Genomic DNA, 22,914 nt, shown 5'->3' on the forward strand with positions numbered 1-22,914 from the left:
GAAAAATCAAAAGACTCCAGTGGAGAGAAAAATATGATTAGGGGACTGGAGCACATGATTTATGAGCAGAGACTGAGGGAACTGAAGTTATTTAGTCTGCAGAAGAGAAGAGTGAAGGGGGATTTGATATCTACTTTCAACTACCTGAAAGCAGGTTCCAAAGACAGTGGATCTAGGCTGTTCTCAGTGGTAGCAGATGACAGAACAAGGAGTAATGGTCTCAAGTTGCAGCGGGAGAGGTTTGGGTTGGATATTAGGAATACCTTTTTCACTAGGAGGGTGGTGAAGCACTGGAATGGGTTACCCAGGGAGGTAGTGGAATCTCCTTCCTTAAAGGTTTTTAAGGCCTGGCTTGACAAAGCCCTGGCTGGGATGATTTAGTTGGGAATTGGTCCCGCTTTGAGCAGGGGGTTGGGCTAGATCACCTCCTGAGGTCCCTTACAATCCTGATAGTCTATGATTCTATGATACTTGCTCTGTTGGGGAGGTCCCTGCCTGGATAGGTGGCCAGAAAAGCTTTGGGCAAGAACCAATGCATTTAGAGGGGAAGGAGACAGCAGTGCCTGAGGCCAAAAGCTAGATGGGAATTTCTGCTGCCCCTTCCTGACACCATTGTCCTGTTCTGACAGCAGCATCACCTCTCTGCGAAGCAGCAGCAGATGTCCAGGGCCTTGCAGGTCTTGATTTCCCAGTGGAGGATAAACTGGTGAGGCAGAGTCTGGGTATTCGCTACGTGTCACTTGCTTGATTTACACATATGCACCAGTCCTGGAATAGAGATGATCAAACAGCATGCAGGGCAATGCCTTCTTCTAGGATTCTCAGCCCATCACCAACGCCTGGTTCCCAGGAGGCAACTCTGTCTCAAGAATTGACACTAATCAGAGCCCAAGGCAGTAGGTGCCTCACCTCCTGTCCACACCGCTCCTCATGTTCCTAAGCTGCCTCTACACAAAAAAAGTACGTAAGCCAAAGCTAAAACCAATGCAGCATGTCTTCCCAAGACTGACCATTTGCTTGCACACTAGGAAAAGTGCTTGGAAGACTGTGTAACATGGACTCTTGTCACAACATTCTAAAAGACTCAGGAATGTGAGCCCCATTAGTTCAGACGCAGCATTCGTCTATATCCTTAGCTGTGGAGAACAGATTTCTTTAGCTACAGCACTTGAAAGCACAGGCCCAACCTCCCCACATACACAAAACCAAATCTTACATAAAATCTCGGATTCCTGGGGCATGGTTTCTAATCTTCCAAAGTGCCAACTGGGAGGTGGCTCTTTATAGTTATGAGTGAAGAAGTGGGTGGTCCAGAATGCATCAAACCTTCTAAACAAAGAGCAGTAGAGGAGGGTCCATTTCACACTGAGGATCAGAAAGTGTCCACTCTTGAAAGCAAGTCCAGGAAGAGCAAATATAACAGGAGCATCTATCAGGGATTGAACCAGTGACCTTCAGCATAGACCACTACCACCTGAGTTGAAGGACTAATCATACTAGCTAGCAGCAGTACAAGGATGTTATCCAGGGGTGAAAGTAGAAACAGGGACTTATGGGGCTGTGTTGGGGCTGGCTCTGGCTCCCAGAAGGGGCAGGATCTCGGGTGGAAGGAGTGGGGATGGGGATCAGAGCCAGCCCTGGCCCGCCCTGTACCGGTAAGTGCCCTCCCCTCCCCCGCCAGGGTAGCAGCAGCAGCCAGGGGCTCCGGCGGCTATTTAAAGGGCCCAGGGCTCAGCCACCGCTACCTCCCCAGGCCCTTTAAACTGCTGCCAGAGTCCCTGGCTGACACTGCTACCCCAGGGCTCTGGCAGCAGGGCTCCAGGGGCTATTTAAAGGGCCCAGGACTCTCCTGCTTCTCCCGCCCCGGCCCTTTAAATATCCCCCAGGGCCCTGGGGTTGTGGTAGTGGGGCTCCAGCAGCTATTTAAAGGGCCCAGGGCAGTAGAGGCAGCGGGAGCCCTGGCCCTTTAAATAACCCCCAGAGCCCCACTACCGCTACCCCAGGGCTCCAGCAGAGAGGCTCTGGTGCAATTTAAAGGGCGTGGGGCTCCAGCCACTGCTGGGAGCCCCAGGCCCTTTAAATTGCTGCCTGGGGAAGCTGGGCCGCCCGGTACACCATACCCGCTCTTGCCAGTACGCCGTACTGGGGCATACCTGCTTACTTTCACCTCTGATGTCATCCTTTATGTGGCCCAACCACTAGAGGGAGCTAGAACATGATTTCCAAGTGGGGAGGTAACCAGGAGGCCCATTCAGACCCAGGAGAAGGGGGTGGATAGTGTTTTTATATGTTCACATTTTGGCTAAGTGATTACTAAGGATAGGGCCATGCTCAGTATCTGAAAAGAATTGGAGGGTGTGCACAGCCAGGAAAGGAGTGATGGCCAGTGATACAAGGGGCAGGTGTAACTGGGAGTAGCAGCAAAAATGAACAGAAGGCAGGTTAGGCTGGATACTAAACAGGCAACATTTCCTGTCAGGGAGAGAGATCCACGGGGCTCCTGGATTGCATCTCCACGGGAGCTCTATAGCTGGGACATGTTACAGGAAGGGTGACCTTAAAGTTAAGGCATTGGTCTGAGACCCAGGAGATCCAGGTTTAAATTCCAGCCCTACTGCAGGTGAGGTTCAGTAGATTGCTGAATCTCTCCATGCCTTAGTATCTCCTTTTCGATGGGGCTGGCAATCCTTCCTGTGGCTAGGAGAGCGATCATATTATCAGAGTGGGACTTGGCCAGTCCACGAGCTGGAGATGATCCCCTAGAGATGATTTCCAGCCTGCCAGGGAAGGGGTGTAAGAGGTGTTACCCCACCTCCAAGGTGCTTTCTAGCTATAAGCAGATAAGCCTGTGTACAGGCTAACCAAGACCCTCCTCCACCATGAACTCCCCCTTGGTTTAGGCTTCCCTCAGCAGGGTCTTTTAGGGACAGGGACCTTGGCTGCTTCATGGTTTTTAAAGCCCCAAGCTGCATGAAAAATGCAAAGCCTGGAGCGCAGAGCCTGCTGGGATGAATACATTAGCAGTGCTGAGCTGTCATCCCGATCCCATCTGCTTCACCAGCTCACGAGGTGCCCACCTCAGAGCTGGCAGCACCCTGGCTCAGGGATAAGGAGTGTGGTGTCAGCAGGCCCCAGCAGCAAAGCATGGGACCAGTTACTAGATCCAGCTCCACAGGGGGTTAACCCAGAGCTCTCAAAATTACAGGCCTGCCCCACCACCCCAAAACTGCTAGGATCACCCAGGCAGTCATCTCTTACCAGTCCCCACTTTGCCCCAAGTTCCTCACACCCCAGATAGATTCCCCAAGGTTTTCCCCTTCCCAACCCAGCCCTCTCATCGCCAGGGTTGATTCCTTCATCTTTGCCATCTCAGTAGCCCAGTCTGGTCCAGCTCAGTCTGGATAGCCTGGGGCTTGCCCCTCATTCTCTCCCTGCCAAGCTCTCTCCTGCTCTGACTCACCCTCCCTTCCAAGGGCCTCACAGCCTAAAGATCCTGCCTAGGTCCCCCTGCACCCCAAAGCAGAAGCCCCTCAATGGGCCAGGATCAGCAGGGGGGTGATGACTCCTTCCCCCACAGGCCCATGAGTGGTTCACTACTCTGTGTCAGCAACTCTTCTCAGGCCTGACAAACTCACTACACCTAACACCATGACTGTCATGGTATTTAGCTGTAAAGATGTGAGAGAGCAAATGAAAGCCACACATTGGTCATGACTATCACTGTGAAATGTCTGTAGTAACACTCTAGGAATTAGGGCTACTTACTGATATTATGCTTTAAATACTGTAATCAAACACAGGGAGAACCAGCTTTTCTTCTGGGTAATTAATGTAATTAAGCAGGATAAGCCCAAACACAATGGGAGCTGCATTTGCATGTAAGTCAACAGAGAAAGAGATTGGGGCTGTGGGGAGAGGTGATGTGTTCCCAACAGGAGAGATGTGTGTCTGGTGACACACTGCAGAAGCACCTGTCAACGGTTTCATGGATCATATGAAGGAGACCAGAAGATATTTTGGGTTCTCCATTTTCCTGAGGAACATACCTGCAGAGGGGAGTGATTCCTGAAAAATCTGGGCACTGTTTGGACTGAAAATCAGCAGACACTGCAAAGGCCTTTGTGGACGAGCAAACTGCTTTAAACAAAGGACTGGAGCGTGCTAACATTATGTTTAGTCTCTTAGAAGCACGTTATACTTTGGTTTATTTGCTACCAGTTCTCTTTCCACTGTCTTTACTCAGGGCCACGGAAATCACTGGCTTTGTTAATACACGTCTCTTTGTTTTAGAATAAGCAAGTTGCAGTGCAGTAATATCAAGTGACGGGTTACCTGCAAAGCAGAGTAATGCTGGCAGGGTCCTGAGAAGTTTGTCTGAGGTCGCTGCCAGACTGGGGTGACAGGAAGCTGGCACCGTTTAGCTCCAGCAAGTCACTCTCTTCCTAAGGTACAGGGTAACAAGGATGCCCTGAGAAAGTGTCACAGATCTCCCCGCTGGTGGGGACATGGTCTCAGTCCTGACCCCGCTCTGCCCCCCATGGGGGTCGAGCTCTCTCTGCCCTTCCTCCCCGTGTGGAGACGCCATTGCTAGAGGCCCACTTCCAATGTTCAGATGCTTGTTGCAGGGGGTGGGGGAATTGGTCAGAGCCAGGCGGGGGTGTGGGTGTGGCAGGATCCAGGCTGGGGCAGGAGGAAGAGTCCCTCTTCCTCCCCCTCCAGTGCTCTGTGCAGAGCCCTCCCAAAGCTGCAGTCAGCCCAGCAGGGCCGGCTCCAGTGTTTTTGCCGCTGGTGCTGGAGCCGGCCCTGCAGGTCAGTGTGCAGCAGGGCAGGATGGGGGCCAGAGATGGGCAGTGCCAGAGGGCACCACTTACCCAGCCTGTGGTGGAGCTGATCAGAGGCTACTGCCATCCCCAGAAAACAGCCCCTCCATTTGTGGCCCTATTCCATCCCCAAACAAATCCTGCTCCCGGCCCCCATCGGGATGAGACACCCCCTTTTGCACCCCCACTCATGGGGCCCATACAAACTGTCCTCCCTTGTCCCTCCTCCAGCACTAGCTGGATTTTCTCCCCATGCTCCCAGCCTCTAGAGCCCTGTGTGACTCTCCCCCTGCTGGCACCTTCATCTGTGGTTCCTCGCCCTTTTGGGGCTATGTCCTCCCCTCCCACCCTCCGTTTGGGTTCCCTCCCCAGCCCTGGTTTGGAATTCCACAGCGTTGTGTGAATCAAATGGTGATTATGGAGAACGGGGGGGTGGGGCACAGGCTGGGGAGAGACTGGGGTGGGTGCAAATCAGCCATGCGTTAACCAGCTCTGGGACTGGAGACCTCTAAGTACCCTTGAGGGCAAAAACCAGAGGGCCCCGGGGTGGAGAGTGTGTGCAGCAAGGGGGTGGGCACAGAAGAGGCCAATGCAATGACTGGTGGGGGGTGCCAGGCTATGGTAGGGTTGCCAACTATCTAATCACACAAACCCAAAGACCCTTGCTCTACCCCTGCCCCGCCCCTGCCCAAAGCACCACCCCTTCTCCAACCCTTCTCCAAGGCCCTGCCCTGCTCACTCCATCCCCCCTCCCTCGCTCTCCTCCATCCTCACTCACTTTCAGCAGGCTGGGGCAGAAGGTTGGGGTGCAGGAGAGGGTTTGAGGTAGTGACTCCAGGAGGGGGGCTCAGAGCTGTGGGAGGGGCTTGGGGTATGGGAGGGAGTGAAGGGTGCAAACTCCGGCTGGGTGGCACTTACCTTGGTCGGTCCTGGTTGGCGGTGCAGCTGGGCTATGGCAGGCTCCCTGCCTGCCCTGGCCCCGCGATGCTCCCAAAAGCAGCCGGCACCACATCCCTGCAGCCCTTGGTGGTGGGGCAGAGAATGCATGGTACCCCTGCCTGCAGGCCCCGCCTCCCATTGGCCAGTGTTCCCGGCGAAGGGGAGCTGCAGAGTCGGCACTCGGGGACGGGGCAGCGTGTGGCGACCCCTTGCCCACTCCCCGGGCTGCAGGGACATGCCGGCCACTTCTGGGAGAGGCACAGAGCCAGGACAGGCAGGGAGCCTGCCTCAGCCCTGATGTGCTGCTGGACTTTTAGTGGCCTAAAATCTCCTCGTTTGGCTTCAGTAGCCTCCAGGAGATAGACCCCGATTCCAGGAGACTCCTGGCAACCCTAAGCTATGGGCAGGGGAGTGAGCACAGCTGGGACCCAAGCGGGAGCTGAGCCAGTGTGGAGGGGAGCCTTGTGGAGTGCTACGAGCTGCATGCAGGAGGTGGGGAGCCCAGAGGAGAGCCAGGCTCAGAGCTGGGTACACGAGAAGCCCTGGTAAGATGGAGTCGAGGGGGCCCTGGGAGGAGCCGCCTGTGCAGTGTGTGTGTTGCTGTTTCCGTGCTCTTGGGGGCTCCACTCTGGTCGCCAGAGGCAGGAGCCATCCTGAGTTGGCTGCCAAAGGCCAGGCTAGTCTCCAGGCTTAGCTCCCACCAAGCAGTTTCTCCGGCCAATGCATCCTTGTCCCCTGCCCGCTCCTGGGCACACCCAGCCCAGGCCTCTGCTCCCTCTGCGCTGTCAGTCCCTACCATTCGCTCTTCCTCTCTGGCTCTAGCCTTGCACCGCAGCTCAGCATTATTGGAAAAGGCTTTAACCACCTTGTCAAGGCTGCCAGCACCATCCGTCTCCCTAGCGACGAGGGCCTGGGGGCCCATCAGTCATGCTCAGCCGTGGCGGGTGGGCAGTGGAGGGAGAGGCTGCAGTGCCTCTGCATCTCGCTCCTGTTCCTCCACCCAGCAGCCTTTGGGCTCTGTGCAAGGGACAGTGGGCAGCAGGGCAGGATGGGCAGTGCCAGAGGGGCCCTGTGACACTCGGTCACCACTTACCCAGCCCATGGTGGAGCTGCCACCTCCCAGCTGGCACGGGGCTCATGGGGTGGGGGATGAGCTCAGTTGCTAGTGGGCAGGTGTCTATGTCCCTCAGATCACCACCACCTTCAGCACCGCCTGGCTTCCTGCTTCTTGGGCCCAGCAGAGAGAGGAGCGGAGACTGAACTCTCATCCCTGGAGATGGGCTCTGGGGGTGGGGAGGGACCTGCTGGTTTGCCCTGCTGACATCCATGTTCTCCTGCCATCAATGGAGAGACACTATCAATGGGGTCTGGCCTCTGGGCTGAGGATTTAGCAGCCCAGACAGGGGGTGGACGGTTGGGCCAGTGGTTGAGGCACAGACCCTGGGGCACAGGAAGCCTGCATGGAAACCCTGACTTGTCTTGGGTGAGTCACTCACAGGTCCCTGGGCCTCAGTTACCCACTCTGGATTAATAGTAGCCTGGCTCCTCTGGTTTCTCTCCACAGGCCTGGGATACCTCCCGAAACACCTCTGCAGCAGCGAGCACCATAGCTTCCGTTCAGCTGGGACCCCAGTATGCTACTCCCAGCCCCGAGCAGAGTGGACCTCACAACACAGTGCGCCATCCCCAGGTCACCCTCCTGCCCTGAGCAGAGTGGGTCCCACAGCCCAGGGCACCGTCCCCAGGTCACCCTCCCGCCCCGAGCAGAGTGGGCCCCACAGCCCAGGGCGCTGTCCCTAGGTCACCTTCCCACCCCAAGCAGAGGGGGCCCCACAGCCCAGGGTGCTGCCCGCAGGTCACCTTCCCAGCCACAGAGCACAGTGAGACCCACAACCCAGGGCACTGTCCCCAGGTCACCATCCCACTCTGAGCAGAGCGGGACCCACAGCCCAGGTCACTGCTCAGAGTCACTTTCCCAGCCCCAGAGCACAGTGAGATCCACAGCCCAGGGCGCCATCCCCAGGTCACCCCCCCTGCCCCAAGCAGAGCGGGACCCACAGCACTGTCTCCAGATCACCCTCCTGTCCCAAGCAGAGCGGGTCCCACAGCCCAGGAGGCCATCCCCTGGTCATCCTCCCGCTCCGAGCAGAGTGGGACCCACAGCCCAGGGCACTGTCCCCAGGTCACCCTCCCAGCCCCAAGCAAAGTGTGACCCGCTGCCCAGGGCGCCGTCCCCAGGTGACCCTCTCATCCTGAGCACAGTGGGACCCACAGCCCAGGGTTGCCTTCCCAGCCTCTGAACGCTCCCCTCAGCTGTATTTGAGTGTGCCCCTTATTCTCCCCCATCTCTCCCCACAACCCTTGTTCTCATTTTGATCATCCCTGTCCTCCCCATCAACCACCTCACCGCTTAACCCCCACTCCACTGCTCCCTCGCTTCCCATTAACGTGCTCCATGTCAAACCCTTCCTGGTGCTTAGCGCACGTATTGATTTTCAGCAGGAGGAACAGGGCTATAGATCACTCCTCTCCTCATCCTGCCAGGAGGCTGAATGTAACCGGCGCTGCGGGCTCACAACAGCCTGACAAGGGAACGGCCTGGTAATGAGTCACGGAAAACAAAGGGCGAGCTTCTGTGCTGGGAGCGACAGTGCATTAGGCCGAGTGCTGATGGGTGGCATTGGACTTGTGACTCTGTGTGCATGCCTGCGCGTGTGTGTGTGTGTACGAATATGTGCCTATGCCCGTATTTTTGTGTGCATATGTACACGTGTGTGCATGTGTATGGGTAAGTACGTGTGTATAACAGCAGAGCTGTGTGGCCATGCATGCTTGCGTATTTTTTCGTGTGTGTGTGGCATACCTGCATGCGTATGAATATATGCATGTGCTTGTCTGTGGCCATACACTCTCCGTACTGCTCACATCCCTTGGGAGACGTGGCCTGGGTATGAGGGAGCACAGCCTGCTTGGACATCGCTGGCTCCTGCTCTGTCATGGCTCAGTCCCAGGGCTTTGGGTGTTTCCGTGGGCTTCCTTCCCAGGCCCCAGCAACGATGCACTAATGAGGTGATATATGCAGTCAGTTTAAGTCTCTGGATTTTGAGGCACCCAGGAAGCAGTCGCTGCCAGCTCTTATGCAATCGGCAAGAGATGTGGGGGTGTACATTGGCCAAGGAAACAGACTATGCAGTAAGGCCAGGGCAGAGGGTGATGATGCAGAACCCAAGGGCAGTGTTTGCATGGCTATCTGCTTGGCAAGGGGGGCTTGAGGGTGACCTGCCAGCACATTGCACAGAGCTGCTGCACGTGCCCTCAGTTCTGCATGGCCCTGATTGCCTCCACTCAGGAAGTGGCTGGAACCAGAACCAAGTGTTAGGCAGCGGCATGGCTGACACTGCATTGGGGACTATGCTGACTGGTGCTAAGGGCAGGTGGTCCTACCTTGAGTCTACTCTGTGCATTGATACACCTAGGTGACCCAGGGCGGGGGGGCTGCCGTGACACAGCATCTTGCCCTGCCAGTCACAGGCATAGTGTAAGGAAGGCTACATACAGTTGCATGAATGACTGGGAGGGAGGCAGGGGTGTAAGTGAGCTGGTATGGGCTGGTACCGGTAAGAACCCACACCAGCCCATCCCCAGCCCAGCAGCAGTGCTTTAATGTCCCTGCCCCTTTAGCCTCCCCTGTCAACAGCCTTGCTGGTAGGGTCCGTACCAGCAGGGCTGTCGACAGGGGGGCATAGGCAGCGACGTTAAAGCACTGCTGCAGCAAAGGGCCCTGCAGCGCTTTAATGTCCCTGCCCCATTGCTCCCCCTCCCCTGCAGCTTCTGATGGGGGCGGGAGGGGCAAAGGGAGCAGTCAGAACCATAGACCAGCAGGATTGGGAGGGACTCCAGGAGGCCATCCAGTCCAACTCCCTGCTCAAAGCAGGGCCAATCTCCAGACATATTTTTACCCCAGTTCCCTAAATGGCCCCCTCAAGGATTGAACTCACAACCTTGGATCTAGCAGGCCAGTGCTCAAACCACTGAGCTGTCCCTCCCCCCACAGCAGCTAGCATCTGGAGCCCCAGGCCCTTTAAATCAACACAAGAGCCCTGGGAGGCGTGGGCCAGGCAGCCTGGAAGGGCTGGCTGGGGGATGCTGACCCCCAGCCCTGCCCCTTTCGACCAAGGCCCTGTCCCTTCTGGGAGCCAGAGTCCCCCCCCGCCCCCCGGCCCGTACGGGTAAGTGGTCTAACTTACTTTCACCTCTGCCGGGAGGAATGTGCCTGGCCACCCCTTTCCCACTTTCCTGGTCTGCTGAGACTCCCACAGACTCTAACCAAAGTGCTGATGAGCAGATTGCCCAGGTAACCTGCAGCCTCTCTCCCGTGGTGGGCCAGCCATGCTGCTAAGGTGCCATAGCACTCTGCAGTCTGAGCTGCCAACCCGGAGAGCCCCTAGCAGGCAGGCGCTAATGGGCTGGATGTGCCAGGTCCCTCCAAACATCAGCATGGCCGTGTCATGTGTAAGTGATGATAAAATCGACAGCAGGTGAATGGGGCACTGCAGTCCTGGCTGGGCCCATAATGGGTCTGCTGGCTGGGCTGTTATAAACATTGGCTTTCTAGCCGTATCTCTAGGAGAAACACTGTGGTCAGCGCTTCTGGGAGAGCATGACACGGCCAGTCACCCCAGCCTGCTCAAAGGAGACTCCTGCCTGGGGAACGAAGCAGGTCTGGGTGGGAGGTGTATAGAGTCACCGGGAAGGTGGCTCCTGGATTTGTGCCTATGTACTCAGGTTGGGTGGCCAGTGAACCGCTATCTGCCCATCACTCACCTTCCAGTGCAGGGAGGTGCAGAAGTGCTGGGGGCCTTCACAGGGCCAGAGCCCCACTGGTGTAAATCAGCACAGTGTTCCTGTCCACTAGAGGGCATTTTCCAAGCCCCTTCCTGTAACAGGGCTGAAGGCCCAGGCTCCCCCACACACTAGTTCCCTGCACTGCCATGAGGTAGCACTGTGTTCCCAGAACGGCTGCCTCCAACATGCTCCCTCGAGTGACAAGCCTTCCTGACCATGGGGGATCCTGGGGTTGCGCAGTGTTTCCTCTCTGCACTGCACATGCTGGGAGTCAGCACTTCTGCATAATGTCGGGGGGGGGGGGGGGACTGGAAAGCTGGCAGCCTGAGGGTGTCCCATCCCACAGCACCCTGGCATTAGGCAAGGGCACTGCCCAAATGTCTGTGGATGAGATACAGCCTGGTGGGGCAGAGAGATCCCACTGGAGGAAAGAATCTTTCATCCACCTGTGCTGCCAGCCGTCCCACTTGGTTATGTGGCACCAGTGGCTGAGGATGAGATCATCTCCTGGTGCCAGTTGGACAGGACCAGGAAAGGGGCCTAGGCGGGCTGGACATGTGGGACATGGCTCTGAGGCCAGGCCAGTGCTTCTCAAGGTAGGAGGAAAGCTAGGTTCTGTTCCGGCCCAATTCCCCAGAAGCTATGGATCTGCCACTGTTGTATTAATGTAGCTGGAATAAATGGCCCAAAGGTGTTAACAGAACCCAGTCACTATCCAAAAGGAAACAGTGTTAATCCAGGGTTGCTGTACAGAGAACTCAGCCTCCTCAGTACCATGGCAAACACACCAAGATGGTGGTATATCCTAGCATTAGATTTCACCAAGCCAGTAACAAATGTGCACTCCTGGTTCACTCTACCAGTTTTACCATGGAGTCACAGACAGTCCCCTTAGGTTCTCCAGCGCATCTTGCCATCCAGACAAACTAGACTTTATGATGAAAGGTTATTAAAACCAAAATCTCCTCACATTAGGTTACTCCCAGCCTCAAAAGGTTAGTCACTTACCCCTGGTCAATGGATACTCTCAATCTCACACCAAAAACAATGATGAAACTAGGGCGACCAGACGTCCCGATAAAATAGGGACCATTTCGATATTTGGGTGGTTGTTTTGCGTCCCGACCAATCTTAGGTCGGGACACAATTTGTCCTGATACTTCACTCCTCCAGCAGCACTGGTTTTTATTTTTTTTGCTCTGCTGGCGGACACCCCCGGCCCCATGTGTCTCGATATTTTCTTCATCTCATCTGGTCACACCCTAGATAAAGCTAATTTCTCAAGTAAACTAACTGAAGACTTATTAGCTAAGAAAAATAAATGAGTTATTGAGAGGTTAAAGCAGGTATAATACATTAACAGGTGAGTCCAAGTTTGGAATTCCAAAATGTTAACAGAGTTGTAGTAATCTGCTAGATTTCCAAAAGTTCCTCGGGGTTACCAGAGTAATTCTGGGGATCTCTGTCCACTTGGTCAGTATTCCACCCTGTTAGAATCCAAAACAGTTCAGGGATACACGATCGGTCCCTGGATCCACACTTATAGCTGTCTTCCCTGGAAACCAATCTGGCTAGTTTCACCATCACAGCATGAGTTTTTGCTCTGACTAAACACAGACTGGGTCTGTGGATTTCCTGTTGTCAAACACAGTGACCCGTGCTTTGAAGTTAACATGCTGCTTCTTTTACACTTCCAAAGCTACAGTCCCATTTGATGGGCATTCCAATGATAGAGATGTATGCAGTACCTTTGGTTACAGCAATCCAAACAATCTTACATTTGTTTTCATTCAGTTCAGACCTGAAGTAAAGTCTCACTAACTGACACTTTGATCAGGGTTAATTAAGTACAGGGATACACATAATGTAAGGCAATAGCAATAAACAGGTAAATTTAATGTAAATATAATACTGGGGCAAATGCCATATAAATGTAATTTGATAACTAAGCCTACAGTTTAGTCATGAGTGTTTTTAGTAAAAGTCATGGACAGATCATGGGCAATAAACAAAAATTCACGGCCTGTGACCTGTCCATGACTTATACTCTAAATACCCCTGACTAAATCTGAGGGGGGCCGCTGCTGTGAGGGGTGCTGGGGGGAAGTGCTACTGGGTGAGAGCCGGGGAGGCTGCTGTTGCAGGTGGCACCCTGGGGTGCTGCTGCTGGGGGCGAGCAGCAGCTGCTCCAGCCACCCCAGGGACTGCTGCTGGGGGCTGCCAACAGTGGCTGGTCTGGCCACGCCAGGGACAGCTTGAGCGGCTGAGCTGTCCCTCAGGTAGTCCAGGGCGTCAGCTGCTTGGGCAGTGCCCAGGGCCAGCCACTCCAGCCGCTGCTTGGGCAGCGTTGGGGTCAGCCACACTGGCTGCTGCAGAAGCCATGGAGGTCAGGTAAGTCACAGAACCCATAACTTCTGTGGCAGACATGGAGCCCTAGTGACAACATCCCTGCCTACTAGCCCACTTAACATTTCGTTGATGTTCACACACAAGTGAACTGGCCCGTGGCTTTGACTGAGCAGATGTGCGAGCGTCACAGGTGGAATATCCCATCCTCTCATTGTTGAGGGGGTGAGGGGTCGGTCTCTGGGAGGGAGTTTGGGTGCAGGAGGGTGTGAGGGGTCAGGTTCTGGGAGGGAGTTTGGGTGCAGGAGGGGGTGAGGGGTCTGGTTCTGGGAGGGAGTTTGGGTGCAGGAGGGTGTGAGGGGTCAGGTTCTGGGAGGGAGTTTGGCTGCGGGAGGGGATGAGGGGTCAGGTTCTGGGAGGGAGATTGGGTGCAGGAGGAGGTGACGGGTGTGGTTCTGGGAGGGAGTTTGGGTGCAGGAGGAGGTGACGGGTGTGGTTCTGGGAGAGAGTTTCGGTGCGGGAGGGGGTGAGGGGTCGGTCTCTGGGAGGGAGTTTGGGTGCAGGAGGGGGTGAGGGGTCAGGTTCTGGGAGGGAGTTTGGCTGCGGGAGGGGATGAGGGGTCGGGTTCTGGGAGGGAGTTTGGGTGCAAGAGGGGGTGAGGGGTCTGGTTCTGGGAGGGAGTTTGGGTGCAGGAGGAGGTGACGGGTGTGGTTCTGGGAGAGAGTTTGGGTGCAGGAGGGGGTGAGGGGTCTGGTTCTGGGAGGGAGTTTGGGTGCAGGAGGGGGTGAGGGGTTGGGTTCTGGGAGGGAGTGTGGTTGCAGGAGGGGGTGAAGGGTCTGGTTCTGGGAGGGAGTTTGGGTGCGGGAGGAGGTGAGGGGTTGGGTTCTGGGAGGGAGTTTGGGTGCAGGAGGGGGTGAGGGGTCAGGTTCTGGGCGGGAGTTTGGGTGCAGGATGGGGTGAGGGGTCTGGTTCTGGGAGGGAGTTTGGGTGTGTGGGGGATGAGGGGTCTGGTTCTGGGAGGGAGTTTGGGTGCAGGAGGGGGTGAGGGGTCGGGTTCTGGGAGGGAATTTGGGTGCAGGAGGGGGTGAGGGTTCAGGTTCTGGGAGGGAGTTTGGGTGCAGGGGGGGTGAGGGGTCGGGTTCTGGGAGGGAGTTTGAGTGCAGGAGGGGGTGAGGGGTCGGGTTCTGGGAGGGAGTTTGGGTGCAAGAGGGGGTGAGGGGTCAGGTTCTGGGAGGTAGTTTGGGTGCAGGAGGGGGTGAGGGGTCAGGTTCTGGGAGGTAGTTTGGGTGCAGGAGGGGGTGAGGGGTCAGGTTCTGGGAGGAAGTTTGGGTGCAGGAGGGGGTGAGGGGTCAGGTTCTGGGAGGGAGTTTGGGTGCAGGAGGGGGTGAGGGGTCGGGTTCTGGGAGGGAGTTTGGGTGCAGGAGGGGGTGAGGGGTCGGGTTCTGGGAGGGAGTTAGGGTGCAGGAGAGGGTGAGGGGTCGGGTTCTGGGAGGGAATTTGGGTGCAGGAGGGGGTGAGGGGTCAGGTTCTGGGAGGGAGTTTGGGTGTGGGGGGGGTGAGGGGTCGGGTTCTGGGAGGGAGTTTGGGTGCAGAAGGGGGTGAGGGATCTAGTTCTGGGAGGGAATTTGGGTGCGGGAGGGGGTGAGGGGTCGGGTTCTGGGAGGGAGTTTGGGTGTGTGGGGGATGAGGGGTCTGGTTCTGGGAGGGAGTTTGGGTGTGTGGGGGATGAGGGGTCTGGTTCTGGGAGGGAGTTTGGGTGCAGGAGGGGGTGAGGGGTCGGGTTCTGGGAGGGAATTTGGGTGCAGGAGGGGATGAGGGGTCGGGTTCTGGGAGGGAGTTTGGGTGCAGGAGGGGGTGAGGGGTTAGGTTCTGGGAGGGAGTTTGGGTGCAGGAGGAGGTGACGGGTGTGGTTCTGGGAGAGAGTTTCGGTGCGGGAGGGGGTGAGGGGTCGGTCTCTGGGAGGGAGTTTGGGTGCAGGAGGGGGTGAGGGGTCAGGTTCTGGGAGGGAGTTTGGCTGCGGGAGGGGATGAGGGGTCGGGTTCTGGGAGGGAGTTTGGGTGCAAGAGGGGGTGAGGGGTCTGGTTGTGGGAGGGAGTTTGGGTGCAGGAGGAGGTGACGGGTGTGGTTCTGGGAGAGAGTTTGGGTGCAGGAGGGGGTGAGGGGTCTGGTTCTGGGAGGGAGTTTGGGTGCAGGAGGGGGTGAGGGGTTGGGTTCTGGGAGGGAGTGTGGTTGCAGGAGGGGGTGAAGGGTCTGGTTCTGGGAGGGAGTTTGGGTGCGGGAGGAGGTGAGGGGTTGGGTTCTGGGAGGGAGTTTGGGTGCAGGAGGGGGTGAGGGGTCAGGTTCTGGGCGGGAGTTTGGGTGCAGGATGGGGTGAGGGGTCTGGTTCTGGGAGGGAGTTTGGGTGTGTGGGGGATGAGGGGTCTGGTTCTGGGAGGGAGTTTGGGTGCAGGAGGGGGTGAGGGGTCGGGTTCTGGGAGGGAATTTGGGTGCAGGAGGGGATGAGGGGTCGGGTTCTGGGAGGGAGTTTGGGTGCAGGAGGGGGTGAGGGGTTAGGTTCTGGGAGGGAGTTTGGGTGCAGGAGGAGGTGACGGGTGTGGTTCTGGGAGAGAGTTTCGGTGCGGGAGGGGGTGAGGGGTCGGTCTCTGGGAGGGAGTTTGGGTGCAGGAGGGGGTGAGGGGTCAGGTTCTGGGAGGGAGTTTGGCTGCGGGAGGGGATGAGGGGTCGGGTTCTGGGAGGGAGTTTGGGTGCAGGAGGGGGTGAGGGGTCTGGTTCTGGGAGGGAGTTTGGGTGCAGGAGGAGGTGACGGGTGTGGTTCTGGGAGAGAGTTTGGGTGCAGGAGGGGGTGAGGGGTCTGGTTCTGGGAGGGAGTTTGGGTGCAGGAGGGGGTGAGGGGTTGGGTTCTGGGAGGGAGTTTGGGTGCAGGAGGGGGTGAGGGGTCAGGTTCTGGGCGGGAGTTTGGGTGCAGGATGGGGTGAGGGGTCTGGTTCTGGGAGGGAGTTTGGGTGTGTGGGGGATGAGGGGTCTGGTTCTGGGAGGGAGTTTGGGTGCAGGAGGGGGTGAGGGGTCAGGTTCTGGGAGGGAGTTTGGGTGCAGGGGGGGGTGAGGGGTCGGGTTCTGGGAGGGAGTTTGGGTGCAGGAGGGGGTGAAGGGTCAGGTTCTGGGAGGTAGTTTGGGTGCAGGAGGGGGTGAGGGGTCGGGTTCTGGGAGGGAGCTTGGGTGCAGGAGAGGGTGAGGGATCTGGTTCTGGGAGGGAGTTTGGGTGCCGGAGGGGGTGAGGGGTCAGGTTCTGGGAGGGAATTTGGGTGCAGGAGGGGGTGAGGGGTCAGGTTCTGGGAGGGAGTTTGGGTGTGGGGGGGGTGAGGGGTCGGGTTCTGGGAGGGAGTTTGGGTGCAGAAGGGGGTGAGGGATCTAGTTCTGGGAGGGAATTTGGGTGCGGGAGGGGGTGAGGGGTCGGGTTCTGGGAGGGAGTTTGGGTGCAGGAGGGGGTGAGGGGTTAGGTTCTGGGAGGGAGTTTGGGTGCAGGAGGAGGTGACGGGTGTGGTTCTGGGAGAGAGTTTCGGTGCGGGAGGGGGTGAGGGGTCGGTCTCTGGGAGGGAGTTTGGGTGCAGGAGGGGGTGAGGGGTCAGGTTCTGGGAGGGAGTTTGGCTGCGGGAGGGGATGAGGGGTCGGGTTCTGGGAGGGAGTTTGGGTGCAGGAGGGGGTGAGGGGTCTGGTTCTGGGAGGGAGTTTGGGTGCAGGAGGAGGTGACGGGTGTGGTTCTGGGAGAGAGTTTGGGTGCAGGAGGGGGTGAGGGGTCTGGTTCTGGGAGGGAGTTTGGGTGCAGGAGGGGGTGAGGGGTCAGGTTCTGGGAGGTAGTTTGGGTGCAGGAGGGGGTGAGGGGTCAGGTTCTGGGAGGAAGTTTGGGTGCAGGAGGGGGTGAGGGGTCGGGTTCTGGGAGGGAGTTTGGGTGCAGGAGGGGGTGAGGGGTCAGGTTCTGGGAGGGAGTTAGGGTGCAGGAGGGGGTGAGGGGTCGAGTTCTGGGAGGGAGTTTGGGTGCAGGAGGGGGTGAGGGGTCAGGTTCTGGGAGGTAGTTTGGGTGCAGGAGGGGGTGAGGGGTCGGGTTCTGGGAGGGAGTTTGGGTGCAGGAGGGGGTGAGGGGTCAGGTTCTGGGAGGGAGTTAGGGTGCAGGAGAGGGTGAGGGGTCGGGTTCTGGGAGGGAATTTGGGTGCAGGAGGGGGTGAGGGGTCGGGTTCTGGGAGGGAGTTTGGGTGCAGGAGGGGGTGAGGGATCTGGTTCTGGGAGGGAGTTTGGGTGCCGGAGGGGGTGAGGGGTCAGGTTCTGGGAGGGAATTTGGGTGCAGGAGGGGGTGAGGGGTCAGGTTCTGGGAGGGAGTTTGGGTGTGTGGGGGGGTGAGGGGTCGGGTTCTGGGAGGGAGTTTGGGTGCAGAAGGGGGTGAGGGATCTAGTTCTGGGAGGGAATTTGGGTGCGGGAGGGGGTGAGGGGTCGGGTTCTGGGAGGGAGTTTGGGTGCAGGAGGGGGTGAGGGGTTAGGTTCTGGGAGGGAGTTTGGGTGCAGGAGGGGGTGAGGGGTCGGGTTCTGGGAGGGAATTTGGGTGCAGGAGGGGGTGAGAGATCTGGTTCTGGGAGGGAGTTTGGGTGCAGGAGGGGGTGAGGTGTCGGGTTCTGGGAGGGAGTTTGGGTGCAGAAGGGGGTGAGGGATCTGGTTCTGGGAGGGAATTTGGGTGCAGGAGGGGGTGAGGGGTCGGGTTCTGGGAGGGAGTTTGGGTGCAGGAGGGGGTGAGAGGTTGGGCTCTGGGAGGGAGTTTGGGTGCGGGAGGTGTGAGGGGGGTGGTGCTTACCTCGGGCGGCTCCCAAAAGCAACTGGCACATCCCTCTGGCAGCAGCCCCTAGGTGGGGGGGCCAGAGGGTCTCTGTGCACAGCCCCTGCGTGCAGGCACCGTCCCCGCAGCTCCCACTGGCCGCAGTTCCCGGCCAATGGGAGCTGTGGAATTGGCACTTGGGGCGGGGGCAGCACACGGAGACCCCCTGGGTTCCCCGCAGGGGTCGCAGGGATGTGCTGGCTGCTTCTGGGAATGGCGCAGAGCCAGGGCAGGCAGGGAGCCAGCCTTACCCCTGCTGCGTTGCAGGACTTTTATCTCCTAAAATCTCCTAGTTTGGCTGCAGTAGCCTCCAGGAGATAGAGCCTGGGAGGGTTGGCAACTTGGCAACCCTACTCGCAGGCCCTCCCCACAGCAATCTGCAGAAAAGCCGTCTTGGGCCTGGCGCACCTCCATTGCAATCCCTCAGTCGTGCCGCCAAGAGCTCCACCCAGCATGCTGGGAGTGTGTAAAGTCCCAGCGGGAATCAGAGGCAAGGCGCTAGCATTCCCGAGAGCCAGGCTGAGCATTCCCCAAAGGCCAGGCTGCCTTGCGATACAGACAGCCCAGCAGGAGTCTGTTTCTAGAGAGCTGTTGTTACTAGAACATGTTCCAGCCACATGAATCCCCTCTCCCACCTGGGGGCCTTTGCCAATGGCTGTTTGTATTTGAAAAGGTTGGATCAGAGTGTCGGGACACTCTCCTAGCGATGGGGAGGCTGGAAAAGGCCCAGGCCTTGGGCAGTGCTAGGTGTATACTGAGCAGCTGCTCTTGTGCTTCCGCGATCGAGAGAAGCAGAGCCAGGTTCTGGTCTCATTTTTACATGGTGAGAGCAGATTCTAGCCTGCTGTGTAATCTTGGATTTAGCCTCAGCTTCAACATAAACCTGGAGCGCCTCAGGGCATTTACACCACTCTCACTGAGCTCCGAATTGTGTCTTGACTTCTCAGGGTCCATAGTTGTAAAGTGGGGCAAGAACCCAGCTCTGAGTTCCCCAGGGGTCGCTCACACATTTTATTAATATGACTGTTACCCACTTTGGCTGACTGCAGACACTGAACCAGGTAGCTCCAATGCTGAAGCCTGAGCCTTTCAGCCAGCTTCTCATCCCTTACAGCTGGGCTACAAAGGGGAGCTGCAACAGACACACGCCACGAGGTGACATGGGGTCTTAGTAACCGAGCCCTACACAACGCAGTGTGTGCGATAACCCCAGGCCTCCAGAGGCGGATTAAGATTTACGGGGGCCCTGGCACAAAGAATATTTGTCCCCCACACCACAGGGCCCCAGTCCTGCTCCTCCCCTTCCCCCAAGGCCGTGCCCCCTGGCCTGGCCAGAAGCCAGGCCATGGTAACAGCTGCTCAGGGAGCCCAGGCAGCTGTGGGGAGCCCTGGACCCTCCATCTCCCTGGATGGCAGGGACATGGGCTGGGGCTGCCCTTGGGCCTCCCCACAGCTTCCCAGGCTCCCTAGGCTGTGATCCCCAAACTGTAGGGCACACCGCTGTCTGGGGACCCGGAGGAATGCTCGGGGGGACACAGCGCCCATGGAGGGTGGGCAGGGAGCACTGCAGCCTTACTTCCATCCCCAGCCATGGCTCTGCTCCCGACCACGGCTCCGATCCTGGCCGCAGCCCCAGCCTCACCTCCAGCCCCGCTCCTGACCATGGCCCCTGGCCCCAACTCCCGCTCCCTTCTCTGGCCCCAGCTCCCAGGGGGGTAACGGGAGGACACAACTGAAAATGTTTGGGGACCCTGGCCTAGGCTGACATGACTCCCATTTTGGCCCCAGAGAGCCTGACTTTTTTGGCAAAACTGGGTATTTGTCCCATTTGCTCTTTCCAACTGATCACCATTTGGCAAGAGTAAATAGGAGACATGCCCAGTTTTGCCAAAACGGCTTGGGAGGGTGAGTGGCGGGACTTGGGCCGGCCCTGCCCAGGGGAGGGTGAGTGGCGTCCTTCCCCAAATCCCGGCCATGGCCCCGCCTCTTCCCTGCCTCCTGCCCTGAGTGTGCCACCTCCTCCCACCTCCCTCCCACAGCTTGTTACACCACAAAACAGATGCTTTGCAGGGGGCAAGAGCTGGCAGGAAAAGCGGGGATGGTGCACTCAGGGGAGAAGGCAGAGGTGAACTGGGGTGGGGTGGGGAGCTTGGCTGCCGGTGGGTGCAGAGGGCCGGAGCACCCATGGAGTCAGCGCCTATGGCTACAGGTTCACTAAACGCATGTCGGCCCACAACAATGGTAGCAGCACACCAGGATACTGTCCCTGAAGGCAGCACAAAGATGCCCCTCCTAGGACACATTTGATACATTTGATACAAACAAATTCCCTATTACACTCCAGCTGTTGTTAGTTAATCACTCTTGTACCTGCTAGTTCGAACAAAACATCCTTATCCATTATCCTATCATCCCCCCATATCTTTATGGGGGGGCAGTGTGTCCCTTTACCATCGTTCAGGTATGTGGTTTCGTAGTTACTTGAGAGCTCTGTGTTTTTGTACTAGCCTCTCCCATCAGGAATGTGCTTACTTACAGCTGGTCTACACTACAAAGAGTATGTCTCCACTATGAAATTAGGTCGATTTAATAGAAGTCGATTTTTTAGAAATCGATTTGATACAGTCTATTGTGTGTGTCCCCACTAAGCGCATTAAGTCGGCGGTGTGCGTACACAATACCAAGGCTAGCGTTGACTTTCAGAGCGTTGCACTGTGGGTACCTATCCCACAATTCCGGCAGTCTCCACCGCCCATTGGAATTCTGGGTGAAGCTCCCAATGCCTGAAGGGGCAAAAACATTGTCACTGGTGGTTCTGAGTATATGTCATCAGACCCCCCTCCCTCCCTCCCTCTGTGAAAGCAACAGCAAAAATCGCTTTTCACCTTTTTTCCTGGGTTACCTGTGCAGATGACATACCATGGCAAGCATGGAGCCTGCTCAGCTCACTGTCACCGTATGTCTCCTGCATGCTGCTGGCAGATGCAGTACTGCAGTGCTACACAGCAGCATCCCCTTGCCTTGAGGATGGCAGACGGTGCAATACAACTGCTAACAGTCGTCGTCACCCCATGGATGCTCCTGGCCAACCTTGGTTAGGTTGGTTGGAGGTACCTAGCAGACATGGGTGCTCCTTGCCAGCCTCAGTGAGGTTAGTCAGGGGCGCCTGGACAAAAATGGGAATGACTCCAGGTCATTCTCTTCTTTAAGTTTTGTCTAATGGAGATTCAGTCCTGCCTGGAATATCATGCCAGTTGGAGGCTTCTGCCTCAGGCTGCTCTCCCAGTCGGCAGCACCGCATGGACGCACCTACTCCAGCCTATCCCTTACTCCCATGGCTCATGAAGCCTGGACAGTAGTAAGGAGCAGTTCAACTCTAGGCTGAGCAAGTGCAGAATGGTGGTAGAATGTGCCTTTGGACGTTTAAAAGCTCGCTGGCGCAGTTTACTGACTCGGTTAGACCTCAGCGAAACCAATATTCCCATCATTATTACTGCTTGCTGTGTGCTCCACAGAATCTGTGAGAGTAAGGGGCGGATGTTTATGGCAGGGTTGGAGGTTGAGGCATTCGCCTGGCTGCTGATTACTTGCAGCCAGACACCAGGGCGATTAGAAGAGCACACCAGGAAGCACTGTGCATCAAAGAAGCTTTGAAAACCAGTTTCATGACTGGCCAGGCTACGGTGTGAAAGTTCTGTTTGTTTCTCCTTGATGAAAACTCGCCCCCTTGGTTCACTCTACTTCCCTGTAAGCCACCCACCCTCCCCTCCCCCCTTTGATCTCCACTTGCAGAGGCAATAAAGTCAGTGTTGTTTCAAATTCATGCATTCTTTATTAATTCGTCACACAAATGGAGGGATAACTGTCTAGGTAGCCCGGGATGGGGGGGAGGAGAGAAGCACAGGGGTGAGGTAGTTGTAGGGGCACCCCCTAGAATGGCATGCAGCTCATCATAGAAGCGGCATGTCTGGGGCTGTGACCTGGAGCAGTCGTTTGCCTCTCTGGTTCTTTAGTAGGCTTCACGCGGCACTGCTGCGGGTCCCTGTTACAACCTCTGTCCTTCATGCCCTTGTAGATTTTTTCAAATATTCCGTCATTTTGTCTTTTGGAACGGAGTTTTGATAGCACGGATAGCAGCGATCAGATGTAGAACCTTCCGTTTGGTCCATGCTAGAGCTCATTCAAAAGTTTGCAGGGCTTTTCCTGTCTACCTGGCCAGTGCATTGGAGTTGAGAGTGCTGTCCAGAGTGGTCACAATGGAGCACTCTGGGATAGCTCCCGGAGGCCAATACTGTCAAATTGCGTCCACACTACCCCAAATTCAACCCAGCAGGGTTGATTTCAGCTCTAATCCCCTCGTCGGGGAGGAGTATAGAAATCGATTTGAAGAGCTCTTTAAGTCAACAAAAATGGTTTTGTTGTGTAGACAGGTGCAGGGTTAAATAGATCTAATGCTGCTAAATTTGACTAAACTCGTAGTGTAGACCAGGGCCAAGTCAGATCTACATATGCCACGTTAGGTACAGTTAAGTTAGCTGACACCTAGTGTGTCACTATCCTGCCTAGGCCAGGCCTGCTCTAGTTCCCAGCCTTTAGTTCACAGTGTTATCAACCCTCTGTCCAGCAGAGGGAGGGGGCAAGGGTTTGGAGCTTGGAACATGGAACATGCGAGTGGAACAGCTGACACAGAAAAGGTGTCACTGCTTTTAAAGTGATATGCTCTCGAAGCCAGGGCCTGGCCATTGCTGGAAACAGAAAACTCCGCTGGAGGAGTTGGGGGCAAGACTGGCTTTGCCTTCTCCCAACTGACCAACTCCATGGCCTCTCAGGACTGGTGAGGATTCTGGGTGGGGGCCAGAGGTGGATTGTGCTTAGGCATTCATTGTTTTGCCTAGATCTGTAACTATCCTGTGTTTGTCTGCAGTTAGTTCACTGCGAGCTGGTGGGTAAATCTGCCATGCACTAGCTGTCCGTGTGGACCTTGCTACCATGCACTAAAGGCTGCACAGCACACTTCGCACTGCTCCCATTTCAATAAGCTCTGAGACCTAAATTCCCTCTATGCTGCACAGCCATGCAGCAGCCTATTAAGTGCTGCACAGGCAC

The sequence above is a fragment of the Gopherus flavomarginatus genome, chromosome 15, assembly GCF_025201925.1.
Source record: "Gopherus flavomarginatus isolate rGopFla2 chromosome 15, rGopFla2.mat.asm, whole genome shotgun sequence".
In the NCBI taxonomy this organism is placed as follows: Eukaryota; Metazoa; Chordata; order Testudines; family Testudinidae; genus Gopherus; species Gopherus flavomarginatus.